We start from the raw sequence: 14,169 nt of genomic DNA, 5'->3' as shown, positions 1-14,169 counted from the left end.
AAATAGTGTAATTTTTCCTTTATATTAATATATAAATTATTACATCCACCACAAGTTTAAGATAACATGGAAAGGGAAAAAATAGAAATAAAAATCTTTAGTGATTCTTTCCCATATAATTAATTAATTTGATATTATATATATGAAGTTTCATATTTTTAATAGTAGATAATATTGTGATATTTAGTTAATTTTATTTATATATAAAAAGCAATAAAGTTCATATTTGTACTTTCTAGATAATTTTAATTATAACATCCATCTGAATTCGCCGTAAGGCATCAAATATGGCAAACCTCTTTTAGGGTGAAAAGAGATTGGCATCAAATCTGGGAAACCTCTTTTAAGTGAAAAGAGATTTGATCCCTCAAATGGAAAAGTAAAATAGATCTAGGGAGGTGAAAATGGTGAGAATATTGAAAATATAAGTTTGATATTAAAGAGCATGTCTATTTAAATGGTGAGGGGTATCAGAAGAAATAAAAATGAATTATCCCACATGCATGGTTGAATGGGATAGAGGAGAAAGGGAGCAATAGAAAAAGAAGCGAAAGAGAAGAGGAAAAGCATACCTTTCTCGGCCTTTGGCTAAGATCAAGTGTAGTATCTGTTCTTATCAGTTTAATATCTGATACGTGGTTCATAGAACCACATGATATTAAATGTATTTTTCTAGGGGGAGGGCCCACTTACAATAGCTTGCTATTGGGGCTCTCGGGCGTCGCTTGTGCGTTGCACTACAGCACCAGCCTGGCGCACCCCACCAAGACAAGACCAAATTTATTTAAATAATAATAAATTGTTGAATGTTAATGTAATGGTTTGTTTGTTAGGATTGAACAACTTGTATTTACCGTGAATGAAATGAAATTTTGTGTTCTATATTCTATTCTATTCTATTCTGCTGATTAGCCGCGCATTGACTTGATCAGATATCGTGTTGTTTACCGCGCCCAAGTCCAGCAGGTATTATTACTGTCGCTCGTTTTGGGTATTTTCCAGTTCTTCCCCGTTTGCAGCTTTTCGAACTTCACCATCACGTTCTGATGTCAACCCAGAAACAGTCTGTCTGTAGAGCCTTTGATGGTCCACCTATCTATCTCAATTCCATAGTATAGTGCTCAAGCGTATGTTCCAGCTATCTATCTCAATTTCAATTCCATAGTGTGCTCAATCTCATGGTCCAGCTATCTCAATTCCATAGTGCTCACTCGTCCTAAATCCAATATAATCGATCAATTCCATAGTGCTCAGTCGTCCTAAATCCAATATGATCGATCTACAGACTCAATTCTTGAACTGTTGTTCTTTGAAGAACGCAGTAAAAAGCTTTGAAGGTGGATATATACCACTGATAAGTTTTATCAACTCCCTAAGCTTTTAACGCACTTTCTCAATGTTGTGCCCTGCATGGAAGCGTTTTCCGATCTGAATTTGGTTATATATATGTATATCAGCAGCGATTTCAACTATGGCTTGCCTACTTTGCAAAAGGGATGTCGTGCATATTCCAATGTCACTAACAACATGAGCAGCAGTCTGGGAAACGTTGAAAATTTAATTTTGAAATGTGACAATGTGGGTGAGTACGTTTCTAGAGAGTTCAGGGATTTTTTTTCATTGTCAATGAGATGATGTTGCGAAGAGGCAGAACAGTCAATGAGATGATGTTGCGACGAGGGCAGAATAGGGATTGATTTCTTAGGGAGAGTGCAGGGTGCGTGCTCAAAAATATATATACAGGATTGCTCAACTCATTTTGGCAAAAGAATGTGAAGTTCACTTTGATTGGTAAAGACTTAGATGCTCTGTGCTCTGACTCTATTTGGTGCAGCAAGGGTGATTGGACAAAGACCGCCCCTGCCTACAGAGCATCACGCACAGTTCAGTTCAGTTCAGTTCACTGGGAAGTTGGGTGGGACACAAACTCAGGCATGTGCATGTGCTCAAGGAATAATAATAGAAAGAAATAAACACAACGGGTTTTCCTTTTTATTTTATTAGTTATCCTGGTAATGGAATTTACAATGCTTGCACTTGCAACCTCCAATGGCTGTCGCTGTTACAACAATAACAATTAAAACCACAGCACGGCCAAGTCCTTTTTTTCTCCCAACTTACCCATAGGTCTGAGTCTCGGTCGCACTCACATTCACTGTTCAAAACAGCTGTCGATGGCTCCTTTTAAAACTAGGAAAATCTATGGTTACCCTGTTTCTGCATTTTCTCCTCTCCACAGATATAGGATTGCTGGACTCGTTTTGGGCAAAGGCAGATGACACTTTGAACAACATCATCCAAACCCGATGGGCAAATAGGAATGAGAATTTGCGACTTTGGTCTTGGGCCCCTTCTTTCAAGGTAACAAAAATCAATTGTGACATTGGAATGCATGAAATATTGCTGAGCCAAACGTTTGCAAAACTGTTCTCTGCTCTTCCACTGTTCTGTTAGCTAGCCCGTGTTTCACTTGAACCACGTTGGCTCAAAAAATAGATATAACATATATTTCACGCTGTAAAAACCAGAAATCCAATTACTATATGTCCAGTTGTGGAAGTCTCCATTCTAAATTCGATTTCGATCTTGATGGTTCTTCAAGAGGTTGCCCTAGCAATGCAGCTTTTGAGTTTGTAATGAGGAATCGCATGGAAGAACCAGCCTATGTTGCTGTAGGGAATATAGTCTAACCTGCCAAGGATTATGTCGACGTTGTGGCATCCAAGAAGGAACGGAAGCGTCCATAAATTTATTTGAATGTGGAAGCATAAACCTGAAAGGGGACTCAAAACTCAACCGTCAGCAATTAAGGAATCGAAAATCTTCCATGGACCATTGGAGGTTGGAATCCATTGTCGCCTTCCCTCATAGCCAATTTGAAACTCAAACAGGTAAGGAGCAGGAAGGACGGGTGCAAGAAGATATCCAGATTTGGAGCATCCTCCAGGGGGATGCGAAAACACAAAAATCAACAACTCCACATCGAGAATCATGCATAGAGAGCATCATATAGGAATAATGTGGGAGGATCAAGGAACTTTAATGATGGCAATTCAAGCCATCAATCCACCTTGTCGCAAAATGAATCCATCCATCATGGCACTTGAAGAGCATCTGCATGTGAGAGGTGTGGAAACCCCTTGATCAAATTAATCATCATTGGACAACGAAATCTAGAGCGAATCCAAGTACAATGGATGATCCTATCTAGGTTTCTTTAGTGCACTAGTAGGAGATTGCTACCATGGAGGATCCTATCTAGGTTTCTTTAGTGCACTAGTAGAAGATTGAGTCTTCCTCCCTGTTTGACCCAGGTTTTTGTGATTGCTATCATGGAGGATCCTATCTAGGTTTCTTGTAAATGATCCAGTCTTCCTCTTCCTCCAGGCATCCGCTACACCGGTTGGCCCTGGGAAGCATCCCTTCCTTATTCCTACTTGAGATAGAAATTTATTATTTGCTGCCAACAAACACAGCGCTGCTACTTCTAGCCACGGTTGTGGGAGCTACACCTCCTTCTTGGGCTTGTCATTTGACGACACCCAATCTTGATCTTGATCGGTTTGTTAGGTCTCCTTCCTTTGCCTTTGCCGGGGGTATTGTCATTCTTCTTTGGCTTTCCAACCAATTCTGTATTATCTATCCACTTCTAACAAATCATTTTTCTCTTTCCCAGTTCGACACTGATGATTTTGATTTCAAAGATATAGAGCATTGCTCCAACACTTTCCATTTTAGTTTTTTTAACCTGAAATGTTAAGCCCTCCCCTTCCAAAATTGTCAAGTGGTCTTTGACATTCTTCCCATTTTCACCCGGCATCGCGGCTGCCTTGACATGTGTTTGTTGGTGAGCTTGAAACATGCCTTATGTTTGGTGAATTGACTTGACATGCGTTGGTCGGCGAGCCCAAAACATGCCATCATGTTCGGTGAATTGCCCCGACAAGTGTTGGTCCTCGAGCTCGAAACATGCCTTCTATGTTTGGTGAACCGACTTGACGTTTGTTGGTCGCTGAGCTCGAAACATGCCTTCATGTTCGGTGAATTGACTTGAAATGCGTTGGCTGCTGAGCTCGAAACATGCCTTCTTGTTTGGTGAATTCACTCGACGTGTGTCTGTCGCTGAGCTCATGTGAATTAACTCGACGTGTGTCTGTCGCTGAGCTCATGTGAATTGACTCGACGAGTGTCGATTGTCGAGCTCATGTGAACTGACTCGACATGTGTTCGCTGTTGAGCTCCCGTGAATTGACTCGACGTGCGTCAGTTACTGAGCTCATGTGAACTGACTCGACGTGTGTCGAGCTCGAAAACAAACACCTTCATGTTTGGCAAATTGAAAAGTAATTGGAGAGGATTAAACATCCTCCACACAGTTTCATCCGAAAATTTCTCTCAAAAGTAATTGACTTGACATGCGTTGGTTGCTACCGAGCTCGAAACATGCCATCACGTTTGGTGAATTGAAAATAAATTTAGGGGATGGGATAGGAATATAAAACCCCAAATTCTTGTATTTTGATTTTTCAAGGTCCCCTCATTCAGCGTGCAGCCCCCATTTGCAAGACCGACGGCCTGGCCTATCGGTTGAGAAACCTCTGGGCCTGGAAGAAGGCAAGCCCCTTGGAAACGAAGGGTCTCTTTTCGAATTCTCGCGATGATTGATGCCAACTTGCTATTTGTTATTCTTTTCTAGATCCCCTCATTCGGCATTGTGCCTCCATTTGCAACACTGTTGGCTTGTCCGTTGAGAGGAGTGATGCCAACTTGTTGTTTAGTACATTTTCCAAGATCCCCTCATTCAGCGTGGTGCCTCCATTTGCAACACTGGCGGCTTGTCGGTCGAGAGCCCTCGGGGCCCTGGAACGAGGTTATTGAGAGCCCTCGGGCACTTGGAAGGAGGTTATTGAGAGCCCTCGGGGCCGGAAGAAGGTAACCTCTTGGAAACGAAGGGTCTCTTTTCGAATTCTAGCGATGAGCGATGCTAACTTGCTTTTAAGAGGGAGCATTTTTAGGGTCCAAAAGGTTGATAATTATGCTTGAATCGCCAATGACGATCAACGTCCTCACTCTATCTGCGTACAACGATAACAATCCATGAAGTAGAGCACACGCCTCTGCCGGGTTGTTTTTTGTTGTCCCTGGGCCCCACTCATAAGTCAATTTCCCCCTCCCCGCCGAGAACAAGAACAGAGAAATGTAGGAACTTGAGAATGTAGGGATAGTAGCATGGAGGAACGGCTCCAAGAGGCTATGATCACAAGGAGCCTTCTACGGCGAATGGTAACAACAACGGAAACCCTCTCGAATGCTACAATTAAACTCAAGCTCACTTCTAACATGACAGCGGCAGGGGACATGGCGACCAAGGATTTAACCTCCAATGCCGTTGGGGGAAGAGGTCAAGTGTTTTCAACTCGCAGAGCCTAGACCATAGAGTGCCATATAGCCATAGTGATGGAATTGCCCCCCGCCCCCTAGGTCATGGGTTTAGGGAGTGGTAAATTCAGAACTCCCCCATACAAACTAGTGAAGCTAGGCGGGGTTTTCCCCCATACAAACTAGTGAAGCTAGGCGGGATTGAGAACCTCTGGTGCATGATAAAAAAGGAAAAGACATGTTTACTTGAACAACATATCCAAATAGAGATAGGTGAAACCCCTGATACGATAAAAGGATGGTTTTATTAATGCCCCCACAAATGACCCAAAGCTAGGCCAATGGGGGTGTGGAAACCCGGAAAGGTCCTCTCATTCAAGTCATCCACTAAACTAGAGTTGCTCACCGCGAAAGAAAAAAATCCTGCAAGGATAAATGTATACCCACATATTGACAAAAGTCCTAGACATGGGAATATTTTGATGGACCCTGTCAACGGAGAGCCACCGAAGTTGGGGCAGCAAGGATTTCATATTTGGAGTGAGTTTCAGAGAAGCATTCAGAGAGGCTACAAATAAGTGGGCAACGCTGATCTCCCTTTGATTGCTGATAGGGCTGTTGTGCTTGGAGGATAATCTTCCCAAGGGTCTAGGGTTTGGCATTGATCAATAAGAAGCTTCAATAAGAGAAATTTACCGAAGGGTTTTCCTCTCAAGAGAAGAGAGGTTTTGACCCTGGCAGAGAGCCAACATCTTGTGTTCTTGTTCTTGTGTTTTTGGTAGCAGTTTGATGAAGTACACACACATGCATTAATAAGAAGAAGAAGAAGATTAAGCTAACAAGACAAATTGTAAAAAGACTTCACAAATTGTTCTCAAGTCAAGAAGAATCATACTACACCTAATTGCCCTAGATCCTTCAATAGTGACTCACTCTCGATCACATCATTATTACTTCATGGTTCAGCAGAGCAGAGATGTTGCATGAAGACAGGATGGCATGATGATGACAGATGGATTGGCAGGTGGAATTCTCCCTAGTTGAGAGGGAGTGTTAAAATTGGCAACTAGGGCCAAATTCCACCTTGGGACAGCACATATGATGGAGATGATTATTGCATTGGATTCCTCTTTTCGAGAGATCCAAGTTTGATATAAAAATCATCTCATTCGGACAAGCAGAAGTGTGAATTTGAACTTATTCTGTCACATGTACAAATTGTTAAGGTCGGCCTCAGCTTAATGTAGGTTCAAGAAGCCCAATAGATGTGCCTCTTCACCCACATCAAAGTGTATAAATAGATGAGACCTCTCTCCTCATTTAGACACCATTCACTCAACAATTCTTGTCTATCTTCAACAGATTGGTTTGTACAGCTTGGGGGTCATCTCTCTCTCTCTCTCTCACACATGCAGCTAGGACTGTTTTTCTGGGCTGAAACAGAACCGAGCTTTTCAGACTGTTGACCAGCGTAGACCCTTGATGATTTGACCGAATTTTGACTGCGTTTTGGAAGCAGAATTTCACTCTCTTGAGGCCACACTAATTGGCACAGCAATCGAGGTGTTTGGGCCTGTTTGACTAGCATTGACAACAGGGTTGTTTGACCGCAAGGCTGACTGCTGTTTGACTGAGTTTGAACAGCATTTGTGAGACTGTTTTGGGTTGACTTTGACCCTTGATGGAGGCCAAATTAATTTGCCTTTGACCGAGCTTCAAAAGAGGTGACTTGCTGTTGATTTGACCAGCGTTGACTTTCTGGTTAGGGCCCAGGGCTAAAGTCTGACAGGGATGATTTGACTTTGTATTGGGCTAGTCTATTTGATTTTTGTACTCTCTCTCTCTCTGCTGAACTATTGAATAATAATAAGAAAATTTGACTTGCCTTGGCTTGTCTTCTGCGTATGTTTTTATGTTCTATCTGCATTTCCTTAGTCGTGGAAGATTTAAGGTATGTTGTCATTGTTCAAGGCTATCACTTTGTGGGTACAGGTCCAATATCTAAGTTTGGAGGAGTCACTCAACTTGGCATTTCAATCGTTGGAGGATGGCTGCAAGGCCTTGTGGGTTTGTTTGATCCTCTCAACTATCCTTGGTTATCTGTCATAACAAATTCAGATCTGAAGTGAGACATACAGTGACATAATCACTCTAAAATATAATAGTGATAAGCCAAAAAACATATAAAGAACATCACACATTAACTATAAAGGCTCAATCATTGTTCTAGCTTCATTTATGATTGACTTCTTGTTGACAGTGGGCTGATCTAATTGACAGTGATATTTTTCAAGGTCTGGTGCATTTCTCTTATTCCTAAATTAATCATCTTGTGCTAAGAAGTGTATTTGATTGCATCGATTTCTCTCCTACTTCGAGGATAGTCTTGTTGGGGTTACTAACTCTCTCTCATTCTCTTTGTTAGTTACATCTCATTGTGCATTCCATAATTGCAGTCCTAGTCTTGAGTTGCATTGCATAAGTGTTTTTTGCATTACATATTTGAAATCTTTTGCTGCATTTCATTTGCCAACATCACTGTTAGCAATCTCATCTTGTTGCTTTTAGTTGTTCTCTTGTTATTTTGTAATTTTCTTAGAGTCAAATTTACAAATCTAATAAGTGAAAGAAAGCTTCTAATAAGCATACGTAAGTGATAGGAACATATTGCTATCATTGTCATAATCATCTCATTGTGCTTATAAAATCTTGAAGTTTCTCTTGAAATTGCCACATTACAAGTAAGAAGAATTCTAATAAGCACAATTAAGATGGTCCTAATAGCACTGCTTCATTGAATAATCTTGGGGGTGTTTCACTAATTGCATTTGGCATTTTTGTAATCCTGTGTTGAAGAGTGACATCTAACGATCTTGGTTACAAGTGATTTGAAACATTGAAGTGTAATTGTATGTCATTGAAGCTAAGCGTGTCATCATTTGCATCTTCATTCTAGATTAGAAGTGCATGTTTAAAAATTTACCTCCAAGCATAAGCTTGGTTGATAACGCTGATCTCTCTTTGATTGCTGATAGGGCTGGCAACAGGAAAAAGGAGTCTGCAAATTCAAATTCGAAGATAGCCATTGACCAGATTAACAGTAAAGTAAATCTCCAAAATTTGACCCTTTCCCCAATCTTGGAAAGCTCTTAATAGTCAAGTAAATCTCCAAAATTTGACCCTTTCCCCAATCTCGGAAAGCTCTTTCCAGGGAGTTGAGAGAGAATTTCAATAAAGTTTCTTTTCAACACGTTTGTAGAGTCAGGAGGAAGAAGCAGAGTCCCAACTCTCGGCCACTGTCAGATGCTTACATGACTATCGGATGCTTAAATGATTAACACCCAATGAGGAGGCTAGCCCCAGCAACTGCAGGACAGATGCTGATAAATCTGCGCTGTTTCATTCTTTTGGCTTTTCCACAGGGAAGATCTGGATCCTAGCTTTTGTTAGGAGAGCGAGCGTGTGTGACAATTCTTTTTTATGTATGCAGTAATTGGGCTTTGTAGCCTTCCCCCCTTTTTTCCTTTTGTTGGTCAGGCTTTGATATTGACAAAGATCTTTTCCTCAATGCTCAGGCCCATTGCAGCATTGTATATTCAAATTTCTCTTTTCATATAGTAAATATATACCATTTATATTCAAATTTCTATTTGAAATAGTAAATATGCCATTTTTTGTTTTGTTTCTTTCCCTTGAAAAAGGAAAAGCAGCACAAACACAGTGTCCCCTTAATACGACACAACAAACACATCATGAATATCCAACTACAAGAAAGAAAGAAACGTTTGCCGTATACAGTGAAAACGTTTGACAAATATAAATTCCACTGCTACTGCTACTGCTGGACATGAACCAAACCAGGATCTCTCTCTCTCTCTCTCAGGTGAGAGCCGAAAAAGTAGACTCTATAAACCGGAATAAAAAGTTGAGTTGAGCGTGAGGTGTATGGAGTAATATTGAAGACGAGGTTGTAATTTAGGAAATTGGAGTTGTGGAGAGTCAATCTATCAATGGCGTGTGTGGTGTGGGGTTTATTATATATGTTGGAACACCAATATCAACCTGTGAAAGGGATGGCGTCTGCTGCAAACAAACAGTAACAAGAAGATTAGCACCAATATCAATCTGTGAAAGGCATAGCATCTGAACAACAAACAAAACAGTAACAAAAAGATTAGCTCCAATATCAATCTGTGAAAGGAATAGCATCTGAACAACAAACAAAACAGTAACAAAAAGATTAGCTCCAATATCAATCTGTGAAAGGAATAGCATCTGAACAACAAACAAAACAGTAACAAAAAGATTAGCTGCAATATCAATCTGTGAAAGGGAATGGCAGCTGCAAACAAACAGTAACAAGAAGATTAGCACCACCAATATCAATCTGTGAAAGGGAATGGCAGCTGCAAACAAACAGTAACAAGAAGATTAGCACCACCAATATCAATCTGTGAAAGGGAATGGCAGCTGCAAACAAACAGTAACAAGAAGATTAGCACGGAATCGCGTAGCATCCCTCTCCTCTCGCCTCGCAGCAGCAGCAGAGCACTCCGCTCGTCTCTCAACTATGCATGTAATCATGAAGTAAGACCTCCGGTAATTTATTCAACCGGATTTACAAATAGTTTGGTTTAAAGCAGAGCTGCGGACGCTAATTAATTGGACTGGAATTACAGACTGTTAGATTTAAGGACGCTCCCGTAGTTGCAGTTAACTTAATTTGATTTTAATTTTTGTGTGGAGGCCGCGCGAACGCGAGCCTCCGCTGCCACAAATTATGACGTGCACTCTCCTCGATGGGAGATGCTAGGTAAACCCCCCCCCCAAGTGCAATGGAAGTGGTCTTCCTAGGCCATCGACCTTCTTGATCATCGATTGACCCCGCCCAGGTAAGTATGTTTTGAACATTCCCATCTTACCCCTCTATACCCCCTCCTTTCCTTCCGTGCATCCCCACTTTGAATGTGGGATATATATATCCACCATACAATAATGTCTCAATCCATAATTAAAAAATACACACTCAATTGCTTAATTTCATCCTCATTAATATTCACACCCAATTGCTTAATTTCATCCTTATTACTATTGGTGGTGTTGAATGAAGAATTTCATCCTTATTACTATTGGTGGTGTTGAATGAAGAATTTCATCCTTATTCTTATTGCTCTCGTTGATAATTTCATCTTTATATTTTTCTTCACGCTCAATTTGTTAATTTCATCTTTACCTTATTATTCTTTTTGTTGTTCATCTCCATTACTGAAAGTGGGTAGGTAACATGGTGCACTCTCAATTCGTTAATTTCATCCCTGTTATTATCGCCGTTGTTGATACCCGTTAGTGAAACTGGGTAGCTAACATGGCCTTCATTGAGGTTCAAACCTTGCTCGATCCTTGTTCTTACCATTGTGGATATGCGTCCATGTACGGAATAATTGTTGCGGCTACGTGTAAGATATTGTCGGTAACTTTGGAATGATGTTGTCGAGTAGGCCTTTTCGGCTTTAAAAACAAGTGCCTTTTGTATGGAACGATGTTGTCGAGTGGGCCTTTTCAGCTTTAAAGGAAGCCATGTGCAATGCACCCACTTTACTAGTGCCCAATTGCGCTTGGAATGTGGTGCATCAGGTAGGGGTGTGGGCGCTATGTTGATGCAATTGACAAAAACGTGGGCAAGTCCACCTATGAGAAAAGACATGACGGCCATCTTTCGCGTAGTCGAGACTTGACACCCATATCTTATATGGAGTTGCTTCCAAATCGAGATCATCGTCATAGTTTGAAGTATTTTCTCGACGATAGGTTACCATCCTTGGAGAAACACAGATGGGTCACTAAGATGCATCCGTATGATTATGAGATCATATACAACAAAGGCAACGAGGCATCTGCTTTATTGCAGAAATATGAGGAGAAAGGATCTCTCTTTGCCCTATCCTTACAGTACTTGATTGCCTCGTCAACGCTTGTCAAGAATGGCTCGATATTGACATGGCGGTTCAATTCATCCAAGTGCTTTAGGAGAATCCCAATCCCCCTGAGGGCTACACGCGGCAACAAGATACCTTGAAGCATAAAGCGTGCATTCTTTTGATTCAAAATTGTGCTTTAAAACAATGCCCGTCTTAGAGGAGTTGTGTTCATCTCCCACCACGGGCACTTTGGCTTTCAGGGTACCTACAAATCGACTACGCGCTCTTCCTTGCAGGAAGGCTTGAAAACACACATCTAGGATTTTGTACCTACATGTGGTGCTTGTTAAAGGAACAAGGGTGAGATGGTGAAGAAGCACCGCCACCACTAGCAATATCAACCACCATCACGACCGGCATTTCCATGGAATTCACAGTGGACCTTCTGAAAACAGACAACCAATATGTCACCATGCTGTTCTTCGACCACGTTTGCAAATGTGCTCACTTTTGTACCCTATCGGACCCATTTACACCTTCTGTGGTTACTCATGTTTCTGCGGACCCAATGTTTAAGTTGCATCCCATCACACTTTCCATTGCATTGAATCGAGATCCCACACTCACCAACAATTTCAAGCAGGATTCGTTTAAACTTTAGGGTACTCAATCGAAAGTGAGCACTCGCCGTCATCCCCAAATTGATAGCCAGATAGAGGTGGTCAATAAGTGCGTGGAAACTTGTTTGAGATGCTTTGCCTCGAAAGGGCAACACCAATGAGAATGATGGCCACCCCTTACAGAATTGTGGCGTAATATCTCTCATCACGCTGCTACCTAAATGACGCCATGTGTTGCTGCCTATGGCCAAAAACTCCTAGCAGTGGCTTCCTATTTACCAGGCACACCCTAGCTACAAAAAGTTGACTTCACGCTTCACACCAAACCAAAGAAGCCATTCTTCGCAGGCTACGGGACAATTTGGTTTTAGCTCAAAATGGAATGAAGTGGGGAGATGACTAACATCGCTCGAGGAATGAGAATGGGTGTTCCTATTTGGACGAGGCAATTAGCTCTGATGTCTTTGACAATATAAGTTCCAAGTCTAGTGATTTCCAATTTTCTCATCTTACCCTTAGTTTTATTGCCATATATTGGTACAAGGTCTCCATTCTTGAATTGCTCATTTCTTATATTTGACCATGGCGAGATTTCGGTGCGCCTTTTGTTTTTATAGGCATTGTAATGCATGTCGTGAAGTCGTAATATCTATTGGTCTATCTTCCATAGGCGCCATCATGTCAAGTTTAAGCACGCATGTATTTTTTGTTGTCGGAGGCATCGAGTGCCACTGCTTTTTGTCCTTGCGTAATTTGAAATGGGATATGGCATGTTTGTTCTTGTGGGTTTTCCCGTATGCTCTTAAGAATCTCAAGTCTTTGTCATCCTATTTATCCCTGCTGATGTTTCAAATTTTGGTCGGCCTCTTCATCGATATCTCGTTGGAAGACGCTGCTACTCCTTTGGCCTAAGGGTGACAAAGAGAGCTCTTTATACGTTGAATGATGAATTCTTGCATTGATATCTTAATGGTATTATTTAAAAGTGGGTCCCTTTGTTAGGCACCTGTACTACTAGTGTAACCCCCTATTGTTATTTGTACAACCCCGTTATTATATTGATGTACCCGTGCAGTGCCCATATTGTTACTAATGTGCCCCATAGAAGCCCACTATTGTTATTGTTGTGCCCTTACATTACTATTGTTATGTCGGCTCCGATTATATTATGACCCCTTAGACTCCTATATATGGAAAGGAGGTCTTGTCATCTGTATCATCCAAGAATTGTTCATTTGTGTAATGTAAAGGAGGTTGCCCCCTCGAAGAGGCTGAATTCTAAGGGCTTTATCTCTCTTTTCTATCTTTTTGTGAGCTGGTTTCATAACACCCTTGATAACATATTATTAACTAGCACTTGCACCATATGTTGCAAAGGAAACGCCGTAAGGCAATAGATAGAATATAACACTAATTAATGCTTCTTTGGCAACTGTTGAAAGACAAAAAAATATCAAGAAAAGGCAAGGACTGTGATATAATGAAATCTTACTGCTCCCTTGGGCTTTAGAAATCACGAATCTTATGTTGTAGAAAACAAATCATGATTCCTATGTAAGGCAATAGATAACACATAACACTAACTAATGCTTGTAAGGCAATAGATAGCATATAACACTAATTATTGCTTCTTTGACAACTGTCGAAAGACCAAAAAAATAGAAGGACCATGCTATAATGAAATCTTACTGCCTCCTTGAGCCTTACAAATCATGAGTCTTATGTTGAAGAAAACAAATCATGAGCCCTTTGTTGAAGAAATAGATCTTGATTTGCTACCTAAGGTTGTTTTGGTACAATTCGTCCATATTTATTCTTGGTCACTTCCTCGTGCTAGACAACGGTACAAAGAAATTTTTTTATAGTTTAAAACATGTGTGTACAAAGGACTATAACAATTTTGTAAATAAATTTTGAATTTCTCCAACAATTTGGAAAAGGAAATATATATTTTTTGTAGGGCATTATCCTACCTACAAGTTTAAGACTTTTTTGTTTTTGTTTTAGGGAACTCATTTATCTTCCTCAAACACATACAGTTTGAAACACCGACCAGAAATCTCAAATTATAAGCCAAAATTAGAACTTTGGTTGTAAATGAATGAAAAAAAAACTAAGATTCCACATGCAACATAACAACAAATTGGTTTTACTCCCAAGCCAATTCGACTACCCAATTGGTGCAATTTGATAGATTAGGACTTAAGATAGATCTATGTTTATATTTGCATATCTTCCCAAAGCCTTTAGAT

At 40.7% G+C, this 14,169-nt stretch overlaps 2 non-coding genes across 2 annotated transcripts; one reads left to right on the top strand and one right to left on the bottom strand.

The window, feature by feature from the left end:
* Positions 1-568: 568 nt before the first annotated feature.
* LOC149222595 (U2 spliceosomal RNA) lies at positions 569-764 on the top strand. The gene has a single exon (XR_016249848.1). It is a non-coding gene; the product is annotated as a U2 spliceosomal RNA (small nuclear RNA).
* A 9,355-nt stretch (positions 765-10,119) lies between these two features.
* LOC149222594 (U1 spliceosomal RNA) lies at positions 10,120-10,279 on the bottom strand. Its single transcript, XR_016249828.1, has one exon. It is a non-coding gene; the product is annotated as a U1 spliceosomal RNA (small nuclear RNA).
* Between the last annotated feature and the right edge of the window lie 3,890 nt (positions 10,280-14,169).

This window comes from Pinus tabuliformis, chromosome Q (assembly GCF_031772625.1).
Source record: "Pinus tabuliformis cultivar Carrire ecotype Pingquan chromosome Q, CPIR1, whole genome shotgun sequence".
Classification (NCBI taxonomy): Eukaryota; Viridiplantae; Streptophyta; class Pinopsida; order Pinales; family Pinaceae; genus Pinus; species Pinus tabuliformis.
The sequence above is the reverse complement of the archived record's forward strand: the minus strand, read 5'-3'. Positions and strand labels throughout refer to the sequence as shown.